The sequence below is a fragment of the Acomys russatus genome, chromosome 7 (genome assembly GCF_903995435.1).
Source record: "Acomys russatus chromosome 7, mAcoRus1.1, whole genome shotgun sequence".
In the NCBI taxonomy this organism is placed as follows: domain Eukaryota; kingdom Metazoa; phylum Chordata; class Mammalia; order Rodentia; family Muridae; genus Acomys; species Acomys russatus.
Genome location: NC_067143.1, coordinates 54,305,280 through 54,327,919, shown reverse-complemented (window position 1 = coordinate 54,327,919; position 22,640 = coordinate 54,305,280). Strand labels below are relative to the sequence as shown.

At 41.5% G+C, this 22,640-nt stretch overlaps 1 protein-coding gene across 4 annotated transcripts in view; it reads right to left on the bottom strand.

The window, feature by feature from the left end:
* Stim1 (stromal interaction molecule 1) overlaps positions 1 to 22,640 on the bottom strand; it is a 160,516-nt gene that overhangs the window by 73,168 nt on the left and 64,708 nt on the right. The gene's annotated exons all lie outside the window — the stretch shown is intronic.

Here is a 22,640-nt window from a genome sequence, read left to right as displayed (position 1 = left end):
ACAAGCCCCTCTCCCCAGCCATCACCTTCATCCTCTAAAGACTCAGCCTTTACTAGGTCACTACAGGTACATATGATGCTTATGTAAGTGTTATACAGCTTTAGTAGGCTTTTAAAAGTAATGGAAATAGTTTACCAGATTCTAGTGACCAAAGGCCTTCAGGTTGGACATCACTGGGTCCCTGAGGTCAGCCAGCACCTTACCAAAAGGCCTATGGCAAATCCAAGAAATTTGTATCCTAATAGCAGGCTCTGATGTGTAACCTGATCAGACAGACAGGTGACCTTTTCTGCTGGCTTCATCTCGCATAGAGGATTAAAGGGATGAGGCTAAGAGAGGACAAAAGTTTGATGTCCCACAGAGTGTTAGAATTGTATCCAGAAAGCCATGTCGGCCAAAATTTACAAATAACTCCTTCATCCGAACATTTCCTAAGCTGTCTCCTTGTCCTTCCTGTGACCTTTTTTATATCTTCCACACAGGCAACCACCCCACAGCCATCTGGAATACTGTAAGAGATCCATTCATTTATCAATACATTTTTTACTACAATGAAGGCTCCCTGAAGTCAGAGTCAGAAACATACACCAAAACCCTATCTTTAGCCAGTTGTACACTCCGTGACACTGGACAAGTGGGTGAACTCCTTCAAGCCTCCTCTTCTCATCTGCCAAATGAGTAATAACCTACTACATGCAATTTTTGTGAGAATTACATTAGACTGTATGTACTGAAACACCTCTCAGCTGGGCACAGAGGCACACAACTTTATTCCCATCACTCAGGGAGGAAGAGGCAGTTGTATCTCTGTGATTTCAAAGCCAGCCTGGGACTACAAAGCGAGAACAGGACAGGCAAGGCTACACAAAGAGACTCTGTTTTGAAGAAAAACAAAAAAAAAACAAAACAAACAGAGAAACCCCCAGGTCTCAGCCCAGGCATGGTGGTGCGTAAGCACAGTACCAGAACTCGGGGGGGCAGATCCATGAGGATGGGGGGGGTCTTGACTACATAGGAACCCAAAGCCAGGTTGGATGACATGAGATCCTGTCGTCTCATAAAACATTTTAATTAAAAAATAATAAGGCTGATATTCAATATATTCCCAGTGTCCTTTCCTCCTTCCCGATCAGCAAGTGAATAATTTCCATCTTCAGATAACTGATTTTTTTTTCCTGGCAGAATAAGAAGAATCAAAGACAACTCAGTTTGATCTGAATGTGAGTAATCAGACCTATCATGTAAGTCACAGCTTCTTAAATTGTTGGTTACATAACTAAATGTGGGAGTTGAAAAGCAAAAGGTGGTATGGCTCAAAGGATTTTGAATATACAATACCAAATATTAATTCAAAATAAAATGCATAATGAATCCAGGTGTAACCATGTTGTATTCTGCAACTTCACGGCAGCTGTGGCTCCAAACACACTGCATGCTGACTTTGCATAGTGCAGCCCATCACACCACAAAACATCAAGGAATATTTGCCTGAAAATAAGTCACCTCAGATTTCAGACTTTGGTGGCAGAATATGGAGGGGCGTGGTATGGGGTGGGGGGACAGTGTCTTGCCTGACTAACCTGGAACTCATTATGTAGACCAGGTTGGCCTCAAACTTAAAGAGATCTGCCGGCCTCTGCCTCCTGAGTGCTGGAATCACAGGTGTGAGCTTTATTTTTTCAGGACAGAGTCTGTCCCTGAACCTGGAGTTCACCAATTATGCTGGGCTCGGCAGATGGCCAGCCAGCCACAGGTAGCCTATTGTTTTTGCCTCCCCAAAGCTGAAATACCGGTATGAAGAGGAACTCCGGCTTTGTACATTTATATACCTAGGGTTACATAAACTATCTCAATCAAAAAAGACGTCACACGTGAAAAAGAAGCCCTGTTCTAAGTGAATACACAACGATTCATTGTAAGACTCTAACAGTGGCCTGAACTCCCACCAAATTTATTTGTATCAACTAGTAATGTTTATCATACTGTGGTGCCTGCTTAACATGTTATGCCACTGAACTGTGATCTTCACAAATTAAGGTCAGCATGCCCCTAGCAGCAACCAAACTCTGGTTTCTTGATAAGAGACTCTCTTATCAAAAGTAAATAAAATAAAAATAAAAATAAAGAATACCTTAATATTAAGTCTAGGGGAGACAAAAGAAAATAACTAGAAGCAAAAAGAAGAGCAAGGCTCAAGTTCTTGAACTTTGGACTTCATGATCTCTGTATACAGTCAAACTTTGTTGTTGTTGTTGTTGTTGTTTGGGGTGTTTTGTTTTGTTTTGTTTTTCAAGACAGAGTTTCTCTGTAAAACAACCCTAGCTATTATGGAACTCATTTTGTAGACCAGGCTGGCCTTGAACTCACAGAGAGCTGCCTACCTCTGCCTTCCAAGTGATGGGATTAAAAGTGTGCACCATCACACCCGGGTAGAGTCAAACTTTTTAATCCCCAAGAACTATTTGATATTTGCCACATTACAAACTGTAATGGAAAGCCATTAGGTAAAACTGCTTGCTGTGTAAGCCTGATGACGTGAGTTTAATTCCCAGATCTTGTAGTGAACAGAGAAAACTAACGTCTGAAAGTTTCTGGTCTCTACATGAGTCATGGCATGTATAAGCCAGGACATATGTTTGCATATGTACGTGTGCACTAATTTTTTTTAAGAAGCCAAGTGTGGTGGCAATCCTAACATTTAGGAGGTGGAGGCAGGAGATTAGCAGTATAAAAGCAATCTCAGCTATCTAGTGAGCTCAAGGCCAATTTGAGCTTCACAAAATTATGTCTTAAATCTGAAAGAAAAGAAATAAAGGTAAATGGAAAAAAGGGGAGAAAGACAATTTAAAACAAATCTTTGTATTTCGATAACAATTAGAGGATAATATGTCCCTAAAAAGTTAAGGAAAACAGCATGCTTTATGAAAACTACTTATGTTTTCTGGACTGGATAATGCAGCTCAGTTGGTAGAGTGCACAAAGCCTGCAATCTCAGCACTTTGGAGGTAGAAGAAGGAAGGCCACAAGTTCAAGGTCAGCCTTAGCTACACACTGACTCTGAGGCCTGCCTGGAAAAGTGAGACTATTAAAAAAAAAGAAAAAAGTTTTCTGAAGACATGTTCGTGAGAAGGGGGGGATCATTTCACAGTACTGATAATCTTTTTAACATTTGGCTTAGTATAACACAATTGTAATTTTAAATCTACTTTCAAATTTAAGCTGTTGTAATATAGTTTTCACTGAGGATCAAAACACAGTTAGTTGAAAAGAGAGGGAGTTATTTTAATAGCTTTTCCAGATTTAAAAAAATATATATATATTGCTATTCTCTGGTTTTACATGCAAATTTGACATGTGGTCAAGTTTAGGTTAAGATTAGGTGCAATATAAAATCTGAAACTATAGGGATGAACCTTTTACTCTGTAACATTCATATTCATGGTCTATCTTGTACTTTGAATGAATCTTTCACAAATGCATGGCTTTGTCATATGATGCACAGCTCATTTGGAAATACTTGGTACTAAGTTATGCAGAACATCCAAATGTTGACTCATTCTATTTAGACAATATGAAAATAATCATAATCATTAATGTCACCACTGATTTCATGAGAAAAGCTTTTAGTATGTGGAAACTGTCAAACTCACTGCGACTGATACATATTTTCAGAAACTTAATTTTCACTTAAAAATTGGGATTTTACCATTTTTCAAATATCAGTTGCTTTCCTTCAAGTTAAACATTCATTTTATTTCTTTTCAAACAAATGTCAAGTTGGGTACTAATGGCTCAAGCCTGTAATTACAGAACTCCAGGAGGCTCAACTCCAGTTTCAAATCAGCCTGAAATACAGCATGAGACCTTGTCTTAAAGGGGTAGGAGGGGGTGGGAGAAGGCTCAGCAGTTAAGAGCACTGGCTGTTCTTTCAGAGGACTGGGATTTGATTCCCAGCACCTACCATGGAAGTTAACAACGGTCTGTAACTCCAAGTCCAGGGAATCCAAAGCCCTTTTCTGGTGCTTTTCCCTTAAATAACCATCAACCTTCTCCGTGAAGGTCCATTTCCTATTTCATGACACAGAATACTAAGTAGCATGTACTCACGAGACACTATTTATTTATTTATTTATTTGGTTGTTGGTTTTTCAAGACAGGGTTTCTCTGTGTAGCCTTGGCTGTCCTGGACTCAATTTGTAGAACAGGCTGGCCTCAAACTCACAGCAATCCGCCTGCCTCTGCCTCCTGAGTGCTGGGATTAAAGGCATGCACCACCACTGCCCAGGAACACAATTTAATTTTTAAAAAGTGATTTTTCACTTGTTATATTGGAATGAGTGTGGAGGAGGGGGGGAGATTTCCTCTGCAATCATCACCATCATCATCTGCAGATAGATAGATCGATAGATAGATAGATAGATAGATAGATAGATAGATCTTCATTGCCATTTTCAGGCACACATCTCCTAAAATATTTGTAATCTGCAAAATCATAAAACTAACCGCATGCTAATGGCATACACTAATGCAACCTCTAAGCAGCTTCAGGATGGTGTCTAGTCATAAGAATGGCCAAGGCAAGGTGAAAAGCCTCCCAGTCTCACTCTTCAACCTTCAGGTAGGAAGTCAGGGTTTGAAACCTGAGGCTCATGGTGATGGAATGAGAGAGCGGACTCTTACAAGGCACAAGCAGTCTCTTACTATCATCACTATTATGGCAGAGGGAATCTCAAATTTCTTTCCCAAATGTCTAAGTCTCTTTCTCTCCCCCAGGCAGAGTTAGTCATTTACTGCTCACTGTTCCAGGCTTCAAAGCACTTTGTACATAGTTCTAGTGCATGGACTTTCATGCTCCGCGCTGTTCACATGCCACATCCAGAAAAGGGCAAGAACCAAGTTTAACTCACTTTATTCCCGAGAGTCCAGCCTGTCATCACTGCTAACATTCTCTATGGCAAACATGAACTTACCAAGTGCTGGCTGGCTATCTGAGTGAATGGCTAAACCCTCAGAAAGAGATCAAAAGTTTAAGACTGAAAGTGCTAGCCCTGGGAAGATCTCAAAGCTGGCCAAGAACCAGAAGGTTCAGAGATAAAGTTACATGGACACTAAAGTGGAGCTGGGGCAGGAAAGAGCAGATGAATGCACTGAATATAAATATGAAGACCAAAGATGGGAACAGATTTAGTGTTGAGAGGGGAAAGGTCCCCAGTGAAACACATATAAGTCTAGTCACCAAGGAGAAAGACATGGTCACTGGGATGTGTACAACTCAGCCAATTTAAGAGGCGCCCCTGCACTTGTTAGAGCACCATGTCCCCATGTCCAAGAAGAGACCCAGTTCTTCTCAGCAGGAGGCAGAAGAGCTGGAGAGCCCTTCTTCTGAACAAAACTGGTACTGGCTTCAGTTTTCCAAGCAGCATGGACAGTAATGACCTCAGATTCAAAATCCTGACTTCTGAAGAAGTTTACTTATCTCCCAGGGGTCATTCATCAAAAACAGAGCAATGGTGTATGCCTGCAATCCCAGCACCCAGGACAGAGAAGTAGGGGAAGCACCACAAGTTCCAGGCCAGCCTAGTCCACATAGCAAGTTGCAGGCTAGCAAAGATTTCAGAATGATGCTCTGTTGTGAGCCACCTGACATGAGTGCTAAAAACCAAACTGGGACCCTCTGCAAAAACAGTAAGCGTTCATATCGCCAAACCATCTCCTCAACCTTGCTTATCTTAAGATAAACTTCAAAACTCTTGTTTGTTTATTTGTTTGTTTGTTTTTTCTGGTGCTAGAGAATTAACCCAGGGTATTGCATGTTAACCAAGAGCTCTATTATACAGCTACATACCCAGCCCTGTGTCTAGATTCTTTCGCTTAGCACGCTTAAGATTAAATCACATTCCCATACCAGCAAGTAGCTTGTCCTAATTTTCAAATGACATTCTATTGAATGGATACACCACAATTTGCCTATCCACTCACAAGGTTTTTTCCAGCTGCAAGGCTACTGTGAACACTTGTATATATGCATTTAAATAACAATATACATGCATTTCCCTTGAGTAAGTATCTAGAAGTAGAAGTGCTAGGTTACAGGAAAGGAGTATGTTTGACTTTTTTTCTTTTTTTTAATTATTTTATTTTTGTAATATGTTTGACTTTTTAAGAAACTGTCAATTTTTTTCTAAAGTAGATGTATCAAGGGGAGGGTATGGTGGGTCATGCCTTTAATTCCAGCACTTGAGAGGTAGAGGCAGGTGGAACTTTGTTAGTTCAAGGCCATCCTTGTCTACATAGAGACATCAGCGCTATATAGTGAGACCCTGTCTCAAATACATACATATATGTATACACACACACACACACACACACACACACACACACACACACACACACTGAGAGAGACAGAGACATAGAGACGGAGACAGACAGAGGGGGTAAATCTAGCCAAGAACCAAAAGTTTCAGAGATAAAGTTACAGGGAAACTAAAGTGGAGATGGAGGGGAGGGGAGAGGAGGGGAGGGGAGGGGAGGGGAGGGGAGGGAAGGAGGGAGGGAGGGAGGGAGGGAGGAAAGAGGCAGGTAGAGAGGGGGTAAAGAGGGAGGGAGGGAGGGAGGGAAGGAGGGAGGGAGGGAGGGAGGGAGGGAGAGGCTGTGCATCACTTTCTACTTCTCCCAGGAACACATGGACTACTCAGTTGCTCCGTGTACTTTTTGTACTTAGTGATGGAAATACTCAATTCAGGTTGAGAACTACAAAGAATTCCCCATCTGGGAAAGACTCTTCATTCTTATTTAATTTGCAAACCCTAATTTATGCTGCCTTCCTCTGGTTAAACACTTTTTTCTTCAAAAATCTTCCCTGTCACACCCTCCCTCCCAAATTGCAGTAGGTTCACATAGTATGTTTTCAAAGGTAACATAACTTTTCATTTACTTTTTCCAATTATTATTACTTTACTTCTCCACTAAATACTGAGTTCCATGGCAGCAGGAACATTGATATCTTATTCTTGGCTGATTCCTGCCTTCAAGCCAATACTTAGCATTTAGCAAAGTCTGTGTGAGCTTAAATAAACATTTGTCAAATGAACAAATGAATTCCCATAAGAAGTTGTTCAATGAAAATATTCAATCAGAAATGAATAAACACAGTTACTTGCTCACAAAAATACTTAGGAAAGAGATGTTAAGGAGACGGCTGGAAAGTGCTGCAGCATAAGCACGTGGACCTGAGCTCAGGCCCCGAGCGGCTATGTACAGGCTGGCTGTGCTAGCATGTGCTGAGCCCCAGAGCTCAGGGTCAGGTGGGTCCTGGAGGTTTACTGGCCAACCAGTTTAACCGAAAATGGGAGTTCCTAGGTTCAGGGAAGACCCTATCTCAAAAAGTAAATAAAGTCAGAGAGGTAACTGAAGACGTCATCCTGATGTCAACCTCCACCTTTCTCACAAACCTGTATGGGAATACACACACGCGCGCACGCACACACACGCACACGCGTGCACGCTTGCCTGAACACAGAGCATTAGTCACAAAAACACAAATAAGATATGGTAATGTAGAAGAAATTAGAGCCGCAGAAGATACTATAACTTGAAGTATGGATCAAAGATAGTGGGGACAGAATGGAGGATAAGCCAAGCAATGACAGCCCATAAAAACTCAGCATAGCAACTGGTATATTAAAAGAGCACAAAGTTATCTAGGTGCAGTGGTGCACACTTATAATCTGAGCACTTGGAAAGCAGAGCCAAGAGGATCAGCACAAGTTAGCCGACCTGGTCCACACAGCAAGCCCCAGGCCAGCCGCAATACTCAACAAGACCTTATCTCCAAACAACAGCACTGCCAGGCAATATATCCTCACCAGCACAATACAGCCTTGACTGTGGCGGCCATTACCAACTTCTCTCTGATTAGATTTAAGGCCTGTTTGGAGGGTAGAGTGAGGTGGTGAGTGGACAGCTTATGTCTAGTACTGTAAGCCCAGCTAACAACCCAAGTCTAGGGATGTCAGCAGCTCAAGTTGGAAACTTATTGTTGATATTTAACTAAGTTGGCATAGCAGCAAACTGCCTTCTAAATATCTATGCTCATACCCATGGACAAAAGCTGTTCCCAGGCTAAGTCGGAGAAGCCACTCCTTCTAATGAATGGCAGTGAATACAGAGAGTCATGGTTGCCCAAGATGCAAAGAATAAGCAATAGCTGTGGGCCCAGCCCTGAACATTCATACAATCCCTTCTAATGCTCAAAGAACACTGTGGAAGAGAGACCAGAGAGGTTTTTAAACCAGAAAATAGGATGAAGGGCTACAAAATGCTATTCTCTGGACTTGGTACAACTCTTGTAATCACTAACTCATAACAACCAGGCCCACATAAGACCCAGGAAGTCAAGGAAGGGACGGGGCTCAAGAGACACTACCCTAACCTCTGAACTATTGGTTATTGATTGATTCTAAGGAAAACCACTGTCTTCAGCTGTATAGACACTACTGAGAGTACCAGGTGCTAATAGATAGCTCCAGGCTCACAGCTACAACGATTAATGTTGGTAAGTCACAAAACTAAACAGACAAGTGAAAGAGATTCATGAGGACATGGGGGGTGGGATGCGGACAGGGGTTGTACATGGTTGGGGTGAGAGTGGTCAGTATGCAGTGTGTCAATCAAAATAGTGAACCACCATGATTATGCCACCTAACCACCAAACTCCCTCTCCTAGACTATAAATGGAAGCCCCAAACAAAACTAGAGCCCTTGAATACTCCCTCTCCTAGACTATAAATGGAAGCCCCAAACAAAACTAGAGCCCTTGAATACTTTCTTACCCAGGTGACCTACTGCTTGCTTGCAGTGTATTCTGATCTGTATAACTGCTTTGGGTGTTTTGTTGTTGTTGTTGTTTGTTTGTTTTGTTTTGTTTTTAACTGCTTTGTTTTTTAATCCAATTTCCTCTGGCTACTTTGTAATCCGTGTATGTGTGTACTACAATGCTTTAGAAAAGGCACCAAGTACTTGGGAAGACCTAATCCAAACACTGATCCCCAATTTACTTTATGATAAAAGTCACTACACAAGAATACTTAGTCCCTGGTATTCTGTATAAGAAAGAGGAAAGAGGAACAAGAGAGAGAGAAACAAAAGATGCTTCTACGAGAGAACAAGACCGTAACCCTTTGCTGACAGAGAACCATCTCTCCTTGAGGCTATTCCTAAGCCTCCACATTCACAATCTTCCTCTCCTTGGTGTTTTCTTCAAACTCTGCTCTCATAAGAAGCCTTCTTCAAAAAGAATCTGGTTAGCCCTACAGGTGGTCCCTAAAAAGCAGGCCATGATCTCAGCACCACGGGTCCCTTGTGCATTCTAATTGCCTCTGCCTACTCCTCAGTCTCTCACAGGACTCTAACTACCTATAGGTAGCCAGACCATTTTCCCGGCTTTTTGTCTCTGTGTCCTTCCTGACTGAATTTAAAGTGTCTGCCCCCAGTTCAGTGTTTACACACTGAAATATCCATTTCAGCATTTCACTTAACACTTTTAAGCAACAATTTGCTGGAAACAAATTAGTCAAATGCACTAAGAAACCATTTCTGGCTTCTAGGATCTCCTCTGTCCTTATCCTCCAAATTCCTGAAATCCATTCTGAATTACAGAAGTGGCAACTGTGCATTTTTGAGTTCCAACTTTCATACGCAGTGACTACTACTCCTAAGTATTAATTTTTCTCTCTTCCTCCCCACCCTGTTTGTTTCATTTATGTGTTTGTTTGCTAGAGACAGGGTCTTAGGTATCCTTAAACTCATTTTGTATCCCAGGCTTGAACTCAATATGTATCTCATGCCAGTTCTCTCTCAGGCCCCTAAGTATTGGAATTACAAGCATCAGCTACTATTAGACAGGATTAATTTTATCTGAAAAATCGGTGAAGTCCTTTAAAAAGCAGTAAAACTACATCAGTGTTAGTTGTTCATTTGTCAGTTCTCTGTGTTCTGCTTTAAAAGAGTAGCCTTTGATTTTTTTTTTTTTAAACTAGTGTTCCCCTGTATCTAGCCAAGCACTAGACAGCACAATTGCTGATGTAGGGATGACCTAAAGCTGTATACATTCTTTGAAGATTTGCTTTTCCCAGCTTTGGGCTATAACATCCCAAAGGTCTTTATATGCTAAAGCTGTCTATGCTAAGAAACAAGCCAGTCCCGGAGGAATTAAATCAACACACTTATTCAAAAACCACCCCAAGTTCTCTGACTTGGAGGCTGACCCAACATTCTTGTGCCCTAGCCAGCACTCGTCAGAGTCTGGGATAGCCAAAAACATAATTAGAGACAACTCAAGACAGATTTCTACTGGGAAAAGTTTTATAACAGTGTTAAGGACCTAAGGACTGGCCCAGATAAGGACTTTGAACAGTGCCTCCAAAAAAGAAGAGGAGAGGAGGAGGAGGAGGAGGAGAAGAAGAAAGGCTTAACCCATCAGTGTTCCAGCTAAGATTATACCCCTTCCAGGTTCAGAAATCTGGCTGGTTCCGACAACTATCAAGTCTCAGTTATACAGCACCAAAAGCACAATGAGAAATGCCTTGAAGACATTAATACTGAGGAATCAAGCACACCATAGAATGGGGTAAAAAAAACAAAAACAAAAACAAAAAAAAAAAACCACTGTGGAGTCCAGTTTCCATAACAACACGAAGATGGACTTAAATCTCCTAGATGTGCTGCTCACTAGCTGAGCAGAGAACATATTTCTAGACTCCCCAAGAGACCAGAACTAGGGAGAGATTAATTAATATTACTTTTCTATCCCACACAAACTTCTACTCAAACACTAAAAGGTAAATGGACCCTCAATCTCAGTCTCCTAGAAGAAGATAGCCAAGAACATCTGTTGAAAAGCCTTGCACTCAAGATGCAAATTCTAAGAAGCAGCTGCAGCTTAAAAGTGGCTTCCTTACCATGGCCTTTCTCAGCATGCTGCAGAACAGCTAACAAGTGAGGACGACTCAGAATGAAGTCTGCCCGAGCCTCCTTACAGACCTGCTCCAGAGCCCCACAAGTCAGACCTGATTTTGAAGGTCAGTCCTCTCCAGCAAAGCGCATCCTGACCAAGAGAGCTTGGTCGAGGCCTCAATGCCATAGATAACCACAACAACTTCCTCAATGATCTTTCTGTTTCAGTTTGTTTCAGACTCCTCTCTTATTAAGAAGTAACCATAATTTTTTTCTGAAATTTAAATCTACTAGATTTTGTTCTGCAGAAAAAAATCCTTTGTAGAGACACACACACACACACACACACACACACACCCCACAGGAAACTTGAACAAGATCAGTAGAGTGTTATCAATGTCAATATCTTGGTGATAATTGTATTACAGTTTTTTCCAAATTGACACTATGGAGAGAGAAATTGCAACATATCCCAATGTCTCCATACTGCTTAAAACTGCATGTAAATGTATAATCATTTCGGTGAAAATCTTTTTTTCCTAAAGATTTGGTTTGATTTCTGTGTCTATGTTAGTGTAGACCATGTACATGCAGGTTCCCAAAGAGGCCAGACGTGAATGTCAGAATCCCTGGAACTAGAGTTACAGGTATCCTCTAGAAAAGCAAGTGCTCTTACCCCATGAGCTATCTCCCCAGCCTGGAAAATTTTATTTGTAAAACATATCTTCATTGATGAAATTCTCAAGTCCTATAATAGTTATTCAAAGAGTTTGACATAATAATAGGCATTACATCTCAAATACGGTAGTGCATGCTTCTAATTGAAAATCTTCAAAGGCTGAGGTAGGTCTGCCACAAGTTTGAGGTCAGCTTAGGACAAAAAGCTAGTTCCCATCTCAAGACAAAACAGTCATTTTAACATCCACTAATTGCCTCATGGACATTTTTCAAGGCTTCAAATGCTCAGGGCTAAGATTGGGCCCCTTGGTCCATACCCTACAGCAGGGAGGTGAATGTAAGGGTTGCACTGCTGCACTGCTCTCTGCCACTCCCATACGTCCTTCACTCCCTCCATTCCAAATGACTTTCAGCTTCAGAAACAAGCAAGGTTCACTTTTTGGCTTTGAACAGGTTTCTTCTGCCCACAAGATCACTGCTTCATTCCATGCCTGACAAGTATCTACCCAAATAGCAACTCAGGCTTTTTCAAATTCCTGAAGCCCTCTACACTGAGCATTAAGATTTGGTTAGGAATTCTATGTTCATGCTCTTAAAGGCCTTATATTTCTCTGTATTATAATCTAGAACATTTATTTGAACTCTCTGTGTCTGTTTCTATCTGTAAAATAAGGAGAAAATACTATCTATTTTATAGGGTTGGAAGAATTCAACAAACTTATACATATAAAGTACTTCAACTCGAGTACAGCATATAGTGAGTGTTTCCTTATTACCATGCTCTTTGTTTTAAGTGTCCATCTAACCACTAAAAGGTCTAGGGCAGTTGAAGGAGAATGGCCCCCATAGGTGCATATATTTGAGTGCTTGGTATCTAGTTGGAAGAGCTGTTCTAAAAGGGTTAGGAGCTGTAGCCTTATTGGAGATGAGTCCCTGGAGGTGGGCTTCGGTGTTACAAAAGCACCTGCCAAGTTGTGTGTGTGTGTGTGTGTGTGTGTGTGTGTGTGTGTGTGTGTGTTCCTCCTTCTCCCTCCCGCTTAATAAATCAGATGTAAGGCCTCAACTATTACTATAGCACCATGCTTGTCTGTCACCGTTCTCCCCACTACAGTGATCATGGACTCACTGGTGCTCTGAAACTGTAAGCAACCACCCAGTTAAGTACTTTCTTTTATAAGTTGCCTTGGTCATGGTGTCTCTTCACAGCAATATAAATGTAACTAAGGCTAATTCAAAGCAAGAACTGGATTTTAATCCATCTCTACTTAAGAACATAGTAAGTGGCAAATGTTTTGGAAAAGAATTAAAGGAGCCAAGATTGGAATAAGTAGATGGAATCTAAATCAAAGGTAGAAATGGGAGAACAGAGAACTATTGCTAAGAACAGGAACTAGTATAGGTTGGAGCTAAAAAATAAGATAAACATTTCTGGAAAATAAACACAAAAAAGAAACCCCTATTACAAATTGAGAATTTGGATACATAAGAGAAATTGAGAATACTGATTTATATTGTCTACACTGACTCAAGCCAAACCAGGCACGGAAGCTCACACCTGTAATCCCACCAGTTGGGAAGTCAAAGGAAGAGGGGTGCTGTGAGTTTGAGGCTGCCTGCACTACAAGGTGAGTTTCAGGCCAATCTAGGCTAAACTAGCTCAAGCCATAATTAATCACTGTATACGTCTCTTTAATTTGCCATACTAGCCCAAATAGTTGCTTAACCTTTTCGAAGAACTATCTTTTGTAGCTATAAAATGTAAAATTGTTGTCTATTTAAGATTATGCAAGCAAACCACATAATCCGTGGATAAAAATAAAACTAGTTTGTCTTCTGTTTGTTTTTTCAGACAAGTCTCACTATGTAGCTCTCACTAGCCTGGAACTCCTTATGTAGATCAGGCTGGCCTCAGGCTCAGAGATCTGCCTGCCAATTAGCTTGGGTTTTTTTTTTTTAAATAAATATTTATTTTTATTTTAGAAATATTTTGCCTGAACGTATATATGTATACCATGTATATGTCAGGTGTTTGTGGAAGTCAGAGAGTGTCAGAACACTGGAACCAGAGTTACATGTGGTTTTGAGTTGTCATGTGGATACTGAGAAACAAATCAGTCCTCTAGAGAAACAGAAACTGCATTAACCACTAAGGTTAACAACCCCTTAGTTCTCCTCTTTTTAAAAAATATTTATTTATTTATTCATTCATTCATTCATTCGTTTTATGTATATGAGTGCTCTATCTGCATGTATGCCTGTACACCAGAAGGCTTCAGATCACAGATGGTTGTGAGCCACCATTGGTTGCTGGGAATTGAACTCAGGACCTCTGGAAGGGAAGACAGTGCTCTTAACCTCTGAGCCATCTCTCCAGGCCCCTAGGTTCTCCTTTTTCTTTTCTTTTCTTTTTTCCCCTGAGACAGGGTTTCTCTGTGTAGCCTATCCTGGACTCGCTTTGTAGACCAGGCTGGCCTCCAACTCACAGCAATCCACCTGCCTCTGTTTCCCAAGCAGTGGGATCAAAGGCGTGCGCCACCACACCCAGCTCCCTAGGTTCTCCTCTTAAGACTCACTGTCTCTTAAAAAGTAAAGAAAGATGAGAATGTAATTACGTGATAAAGAGACACAGGCCCCGGGTTAGCTCCCCAACACTGCAAATAGATACATATTTAATTACGTGATAAAGAGACACAGGCCCCGGGTTAGCTCCCCAACACTGAGACAGAAAAACAGTAAGATTTTTTCTTACTTGATGTGTATGTTTGTCTATATGTATGTATGTATGTGCACCACATGAATACCTGGTGCCCACAGAGGCCTGAAGAGGAAGCCAAAGCCCTTGACACTTGAGTTACAAATGGCTGTGAACCACCACATGGGTGCTGGTGTTAAACCTGTGTCCTCTTCAAGAGCATCCAGTGCTCTTAACTGTTGAACCATCTCTTCAGCCCCAATTATTTTTTTCTTGGCACACTCCTTCTATTTTACCTTAAAATTATTTACTATTGAACAGGACTAAGAAATATGAGATCCCAATGTAGAGAGGAGGCAAAAAGCTATCTCCAACTGACAACCATGTGCAAAGGAAAAGTTAAGTTTTCTTCATTGGAGGCTTACTGGGTATACTTAAGGGCGGGCTCCACACCCAGCAGGAGAAGGCCAACACAAAATGAACTCAATGGTAGTTTTGAAGGGTTTTTTGTTGCATATTGCTTTAGGCATATTTTACCTGACAGGTCCTTTATGTATATATTATGGTTTCCAATTTTGCATTTTTAGGGTATAGGGGGTTATGGGTTTTTCTTTGTTTTCTTTAGTTCTGGGTTGTTGTATCTGCCTGGTTGTTTTCTAAAAAGAGAAAAAGAAGTCATGGAGTTGGATGGGTGGGTGGATGAAAGTATCTGAGAAGAGTTGGGGATCAGGAAACCATGATCAGAATTTATAACATGAAAAAGATCTATTTCCAATTTAAAAACTTTAAAATTAGAATAAATGGAAAAAATACCAACCACAACTTTCCATCCACTCCTCTTCTCCATACAACTTATACACTCATACCCTAAGACCTGGCTTAAAAAAAAGGCTGCCTTTATACACAAGGCTCATATCAAACAAGCTTATCAAAGGATGGCTTTATCAACAGTGGAGTGCAAAGATGCAAGATAAGCTTTTTAAAGGTAGAGTTTAATAAAACTGTGTGGCTCTAGCACTTACTATAACATAGGTGATATGCTGACTAGATATCGATAATGAGGAATGAACAAATGAATTCACAGATGGGTTAATGGTGGGTACCCCATAACCCCCCCCCCCGATCATTTCTTTGTTAGGATCTTAAGATCCCAATGGAGTTGAACCAAAGACCTCAGCCAAATTCTGTCTTCTGTACCAACTTAAGATAATATAAAATATTCACTCCTTAAAGGGTGTAACCCTAGCCTTTCCTTTCTCAGAATTCCTCTCCTTAATTGGTTTAAAGATTTGTATGCTGTGGATAAACTCACAGAGGAGAAGGTTTCCCTGAGGACATGGCTTACAATAGCAGCCAAGGCTTTGTGTCTGATTAATTCAATGAATAACTGACCTCTGGAGATAGGAAGGAAAGGAACATGGGTATACCTAAGTAGACAGGATTCCATATGTGTGTGTGGTGGGAGGGGAGAGGTGTGGGATGAAGTGATAGTAAAGGAGAAGACAGTCGTCAGAGACACACGGAGCTCAACTTTCCCTCAGCATCACCTTTGGACCACGCTTTAGATTTCCTGTTTTGTGATCTAGTAGAAAGGATGGAAGCCAAAGCCTCTCCTGACACTGTTGCCACCTAGAATAAATAACTGCTTCCTTGTGAGGCTCATCCCCTTCATAAGTTAAATGGAAACAGGACTCGGCCTCACCTGACTTGGACTCTAGTGAGGACAGCGGATGTCAGATGAGAAGGCTCGCAGAGTGGAGGTGGCAGCACTCTGAGTGGTGCTGGAGGAGGACTCTGCTTCCCACCTTTTGTCATCAGGGTCCTGTCCCTAGAAGAATAAGCTACAGTAGCCTGGTCCTGGATGATCTGTTTCCTCTGACCATTCTGGTTTTTTTTTTTTTTTTTTTTTTAGCTTCTATGCAGTCATTATCTAATATGGGTGAGCTAGAGATACCAATTGTCCCTGCAAGGCTTTTCATAGCCTTTGGCATCCCTAGCAGTGCTAATCAGAGTGACATATCATTGTGTTTAGAAGTTAACATTATAGAGCAGTGGTTCTCAACTTGTGGGTCATGACCCCCTTTGGGGGTTAAATGACTCTTTCACAGGGGTCATCTAAGACCATCAGAAAACACAGAGATTTACATTACAATTCATAACAGTAGCAAAATTATTATGTATGAAGTAGCAATGATTATAATTTTATGGTTGTGGATCACCACCATAAGAAACTTAATTAAAGAGTTGCAGCATTAGGAAGGTTGAGAACCACTGCTATAGAGTATAAGCTCTAGCCAGGTGTAATAACATCTGTATATAATATCAATACTAAGAAGGCAGAGACTGGAGATCAGAAGTTCAAGCCCAGCTTGGAACTACATAGTGAGTTCCAGGCCAGTAAGGATGCTGAGACCTTGTGCTCAATACATAAAACACAAGGCACTCGCAAACATACAAGAGCAACAAACAAGTAAAATAAGAGCAAGATCTATTCAAAAGTGTTATGGAAAACGGGAAATGTCGCTCAACTGACAGAGTGCTTGTCAGGCATACTGGAATCCCTGGGTGGTGGCCCAGGCCTATCATCCCAGCACCAGGAGGCAGAGGCAAGAGGATCAGAAGTTCAAGATGATCCTGAGCTACGTAGTGGGTATAAGACTTGCTGGCCCACATCAGATCCTATCTATGAAAAAGTGTGATATATTATCATAACAGAAGATTATTAAGTTAGGCATGGTGATATGCACCTGAAATCCCAGCACTCAGGAGGTTGAGATAGGAAGTTCAGGAATTTCAAGACCTGTCTGGACTATATAAGACCTTATCCAGGGCCGGAGAGACAGCTCAAAGGTTAAGAGCACTGGCTGTTCTTCCAGAGGTCCTGAGTTCAATCCCCAACAACCACATGGTGGCTCACAACCATCTATAATGAGATCTAGTGCCCTCTTCTGGCTTGTAGGCATACATGCAGGCAGAGCATTGTATACATAATAAATAAATAAAAATTTTAAAGACCTTATCTAGCAGAAATAGTAAGTAACAACTATTTTTGAGTTATATTTTTCTAATTAGATTCCTTTAGTTCAGGGACCGCATCCATTACACCACTGTATTTCTAAACAAACTTTTGGTATAAATTTCTTTCTTTCTTTCTTTCTTTCCTTCTTTCTTTCTTTCTTTCCTCTTTCTTTTTTAGTCTTTCGAAACAGGTTTTCTCTGTGTAATCTTGACTGTCCTAGAACTTGCTCTATAGACCAGGCTGGCATAGAGATTCACCTGCCTCTGCCTCCTAAGTGCTGGGGTTAAAGGCCGCCACCACCTGGCTTGGTATAAATTTCTTGAATAAGAGTCTATGCATTTTTAAAAGGTTTTTCAAGATAAGGTTTCTCTGTGTAACAGCCCTAGACTTGCCTTGTAGACCAGGCTGGCCTTCACAGAGATCCTGTCTCTGCCTCCTGAGTGCTGGGATTAGAGGTGTGTGCCAAGACACTTCTCTCTCTCTCTCATTTCTATTATTATTATTATTATTATTATTATTATTATTATTATTATTATTATTATTATTATTATTATTATTTCACATCCTCCTGATTGTAATCCCCTCTCTCTTATCCTCCCATTTCCACCCTCCCTCCCTTCCACACTATTCCCCTCCCCTAGACCTCTGACAGGTAGGGTCCTCCTCCTCCATCATCTGACCACAGCCTATCAGGTCTCATCTGTATAGCCTGCATCCCTTTCCCTGTGTAGCCAACGAACAGCTCATTCTCCACGTGGGGAGAGGGGGGTGAGAGTGGGCCACTGTCTCTGACACGAACTCTGGTGCCCAAGACTTGATCACTGCCCCAGGGTGGAGAGGAGTCTAGGCATTTTAATACTAGATTTGCCATATTCAGTTTAGGACCATGAGCAATAGATTTGGCTACGTCTTGGCTTATCTGTAAAATGAAGTAATAATCTTGGCCTTGAGGGGCTATGTGAGAAATAAATGAATGATATGCTAGGCAGTATGTTAATGTCACTCCTCTGCACAGCAGCCAGCTGTGTGACAGATGGACCCAGTCATCTACTAGTCACTGTGTTATACACACAGTGGGCTGCTGAACCCAGGGATGGTTGTGAGGTGATCTTTTCTAAATATTTAGCCTATGACAGAGGAAGAAAACAGTATACTGGGGTTATCTTTAGCATTTCTGTCCTCCTGCCGGCCTTTTCCCCTCTCTACTATCTCTTCTTTTCTCTCCTATCTCTCCCTGTTTTTCTTTCATTGTTTCAACAGTTTCATGTAGACCAGGCTGGTTTCAAACTTGCTGTGTAGCTGCAGATGGCCTTGACTTCTGAATTCTTCTCCCTCTACTCCCAAATACTGGGATTACAGGCCTACACCTCCAATGCCTGGCAAGGATTTAGCTTTTTCTATCTGCCTGCCTTGCTTGCTCTTGCTTGGATTATTTTTTACTTTTTTCTTTTTTTATTAATTAAACATTTTTTTATTTTTACATATACATTTATAGTATTACCCATATATACAATAAACTACCTATAGCAAGAACAGCCTTGACACAATCAGGAATTATATAAATGTTACATTCTTGGTATTTTGGCTATTTGTATTTGACAATTTTGAAGAAAGCATCTTTCCTATCTTGGTGCGTCTAAAATTCTGAATGTAGATCAATCTCCATCACATCTTGTCACTATCAATTTAATGCATCTATCTAGACCTAAAAACATCTTAACCGCTAAACAACTAAGCTTCATTGTAAAACTAAGCTACCTGGTCTTCAATTACATCAGAGACTTAGGAAGGAATAAACTTGATCACTTGAGTATGCCAGGAGTGCAGGTTAGTAGCTTTCCAAATGAGAAGATGACAGAGACAGTTTGCTACCTGAATAGTCACCCAAAACTCTCTATAATGTTGGAGCATCTTGTTCAGCCTTCTGGCCCAATATATCTGACAGACATATTTGGAGTCTGAGTTCCTAAAATAGCCACGTTTGTTTGTTTGTTTCCTCTTACTTTTCCAAGTGTCTGAAGCAAGAGTGCTTCCATTTGACTCCTTTAGTCTGGCTCTGTTTAGTACTTTGTTAGCTATTAACATATCCTGCTGTAACTCAGTTTCCTGACCTGCTGTACCTTTTCCAGGACTAAAGCAGCCTTTTTGGTGATTGTTTCGGGTTAACTTTCCCCCTCGGAGCAGTGGGAGTACCCTGCTGTAAAGCGGCAGACTTGAGATCTAGCACTGGCTCTGCAGTTCTGGGAACACACGTGCCCTTGATAAGACGCTTGTCCTCTCTGAGTCCTCGGTTTCTCATCTTTAAAATGAAGGATTTTAACCAAATCAGTGACTCCTAAGTTTCCTTAAATTCTGTGTTTGAGGTTAGGCAAATTATTTCCTTCTGGAGAACTCTTGATTTCCTTATCAGTTAAACAAGTAGGTGGGCCTATGTAGAAGGCAAATCTAGTCTGAATATACTCTCATCTTTAGTGGTTCTTCCCCCACCCCTCACCCCCTTCTGGAGATTTCTGACAGTTAACAGCATGGACAGGAAACCCTTGAACACTTCTAACTTGGCAAAGTTTGTTCCTCCCTCTGAATCTCGTCCCAGCCCATTTCCTGTGTTTACAGCCTTCGGGTTTTGTACTTAGTGACAGGCCTGGCAGGTCATACCTCACTGCTGTTTCCACAACTCATTACAAGGTAGAACAGAATGGGTGCCAATTTAGAAGTCAGGAGGAAGGGTTTCAGTTTCAGCTGTGTGACCTCTCTCCTGTCACACTTCAGCTTCCTCATCTGAAAAGACAAAAGTTTAACAAGTGCAGGGTTTGGGCCCTGATATTGGAAGCTAAGAGAATCTGTCCTTCTATCCTTTTGGAATAATCCTTTTTTATCCTGTTTTTTCCATTCTCCATATTAAAAAGAATCAGGAAGGCTCCATTTTTATTTTGTACATTCAACAATGTAAAAGGACAAAAACAAGCCAAGCATCCAGGTGTGGTGGCGCATACCCATAAGCCCAGGCCTCAGGAAGCAGAGGTAGGTAGATTTCTTTGAGCTCCAGGCCATCCTGGTCTATATAAGGAGTTCCAGGCTAATTAGGAAAATATACTGAGACTCTATTCAAATAAAAAGAAAGAAAGAAGCAGCAGACGGTTCTCCCATTGCCAAACAGCTCTGTAAGACCCAGAGTGGCAGCAGAGAAGACTTAAGGTGGGGAACTGTTGTCGCAGAGTTGCCCTACAAATTAACTCTGTGACTGGCAACTGTGTACACACCAGGAGACAATCATTCTTGTCAAGACCCTGAAGACAGGGCCTTTAATCCCAACACTTGCAGGTCAGAGGCATGCAGATCTCAGTGATTTCAAGACTAGCCTAATCTACATACTGCGTTCTAGGATAACAAAGATTACATAAAGAGATCCTGCATCAAACTGAAAAGAGGAAAAAAAAACGGCTCTGGAGATAGACCAATATCCCAGTTCCATCCCTGCTTCCAACATGTGTGCTCAGGAATTCAGGAGACTGGGTCTCAAGGAAAAAACATGGAGAAATACTCAACATCACTCCTGACTTTGTCTTCCTGTCTTCCTTTCCTCACTTTCACAATGTGTGTCCATGTCCATGTGTGTCCGTGTCCATCTGCGAGTGTGTGTGTGTGTGTGTGTGTGTGTGTGTGTGTGGGTATGTGTGTGTGTGTTTGAGAGTTTGTGTACATACAATCTTCTACATTCTTACAGAGGCCAAAGGAGAATCTTTGCCATCTTCCTCTACTGTTCTCCACCTTATTTTTGAAGACAGGGTCTTTCACCAAACCTGACAGTCGCTGTTTCAGCTAGGCTGCTTAGTCAGGGAGCTCTCAGGACCCGCTTGTTTCTGTTCTTCTCCCTCGGTGCAGGGGGATTGCAGACACACACTCACTCGTGCATGCCCAACTTTCACATGTATGCTAGGAATTTAAACTCAGGTCCTCTTGCTTCCTCAAAATGTGTTCTTACCCACTGAGTAAGCCTTTCCTTAGCCCTTTCCTTTGTCTTACATCCAGTTACAGTGAACTTAATTCTGTTCTTGGAAGTTAAGTGAAATGATGCTCAAGTCTGGCTGCTCTGGGATGTTAACAAATCATCTTGTTCACAGGACAGAATTTGGTTATGGCTAGAAAAACCCTTATCAAAGTACCTACACCTAGGCTCACAGTTATAACCTCATGAGAGGAGACTCACAAGGCCTGAAGTAGTTAAAGGTTTTCCCAGTAGTAATAGAATTTTCCCTGCATTTTGCAGAGCCGATAAGTCTTAAGTATAAGGAACATTCAGAGACAGGCAGTCTTGCTCAAGAGTTCAGTCATTAGCTACAAATCTACACTACACTACACTAAAGACCACCAGAAGGGCTTTTGTTGTTGTTGTTTTGTTTTTCGAGACAGGGTTTCTCTGTGTAGCCTTGATTGTCCTGGACTCGCTTTGTAGACCAGGCTGGCCTTGAACTCACAGCGATCCACCTGCCTCTGCCTCCCAAGTGCTGGGATTAAAGGTATGCACCATTTGTATACAGGAAAGCTACTGACTTTTTTGAGTTTATTTTGTATCCTGCCAATTTGCTGAAGGTGTTTATCAGCTGTAGGAGTTCTCTGGTGGAATTTTGGGGATCACTTATATACACTATCATATCATCTGCAAATAGGGATAATTTGACTTCTTCCTTTCCCATTTGGATCCCCTTGATCTCCTTTTGGTGCCTTATTGCTCTGGCTAGAACTTCAAGAACTATATTGAAGAGATATGGGGACAGAGGGCAGCCTTGTCTGGTTCCCGATTTTAGAGGGAGTTCCTTGAGTATCTCTCCATTTAATTTAATGTTGGCTATTGGTTTGCTGTATATAGCCTTTATTATGTTTGTAGTCCAAGGGATACGTACCATGAAACACTTTACTTACCAAGAAAGTGGGTCAGAGGAGAGGACATACTATTGAGACTTTAGGCGAGAGTAGCATGGAAGAATGAGGAAATAGTAGGACCCACAGGGTCCTGGAAACCTACAAGAAGAACTTTATGACAGGCAGATCTGGGTCCTGGGGTCCTCCTCAAACTAAGGCACCAGCCAAGGAGAATATAGGCAGTAAGCTTCGAACCCCTACCAAGACCTAGCCGACGAACAGGATATTCTCCACCATTGAGTGGAGAGTGAGATCTGACTCTCATACGAACTCTGGTGCCCCTTTTCTGACCACGTCCCCTGGATGGGGAGGCCTGGCGGCACTCAGAGGAAGGATAGCAAATTACCAAGAAGAGACTCGATATTCTAAGAACATATA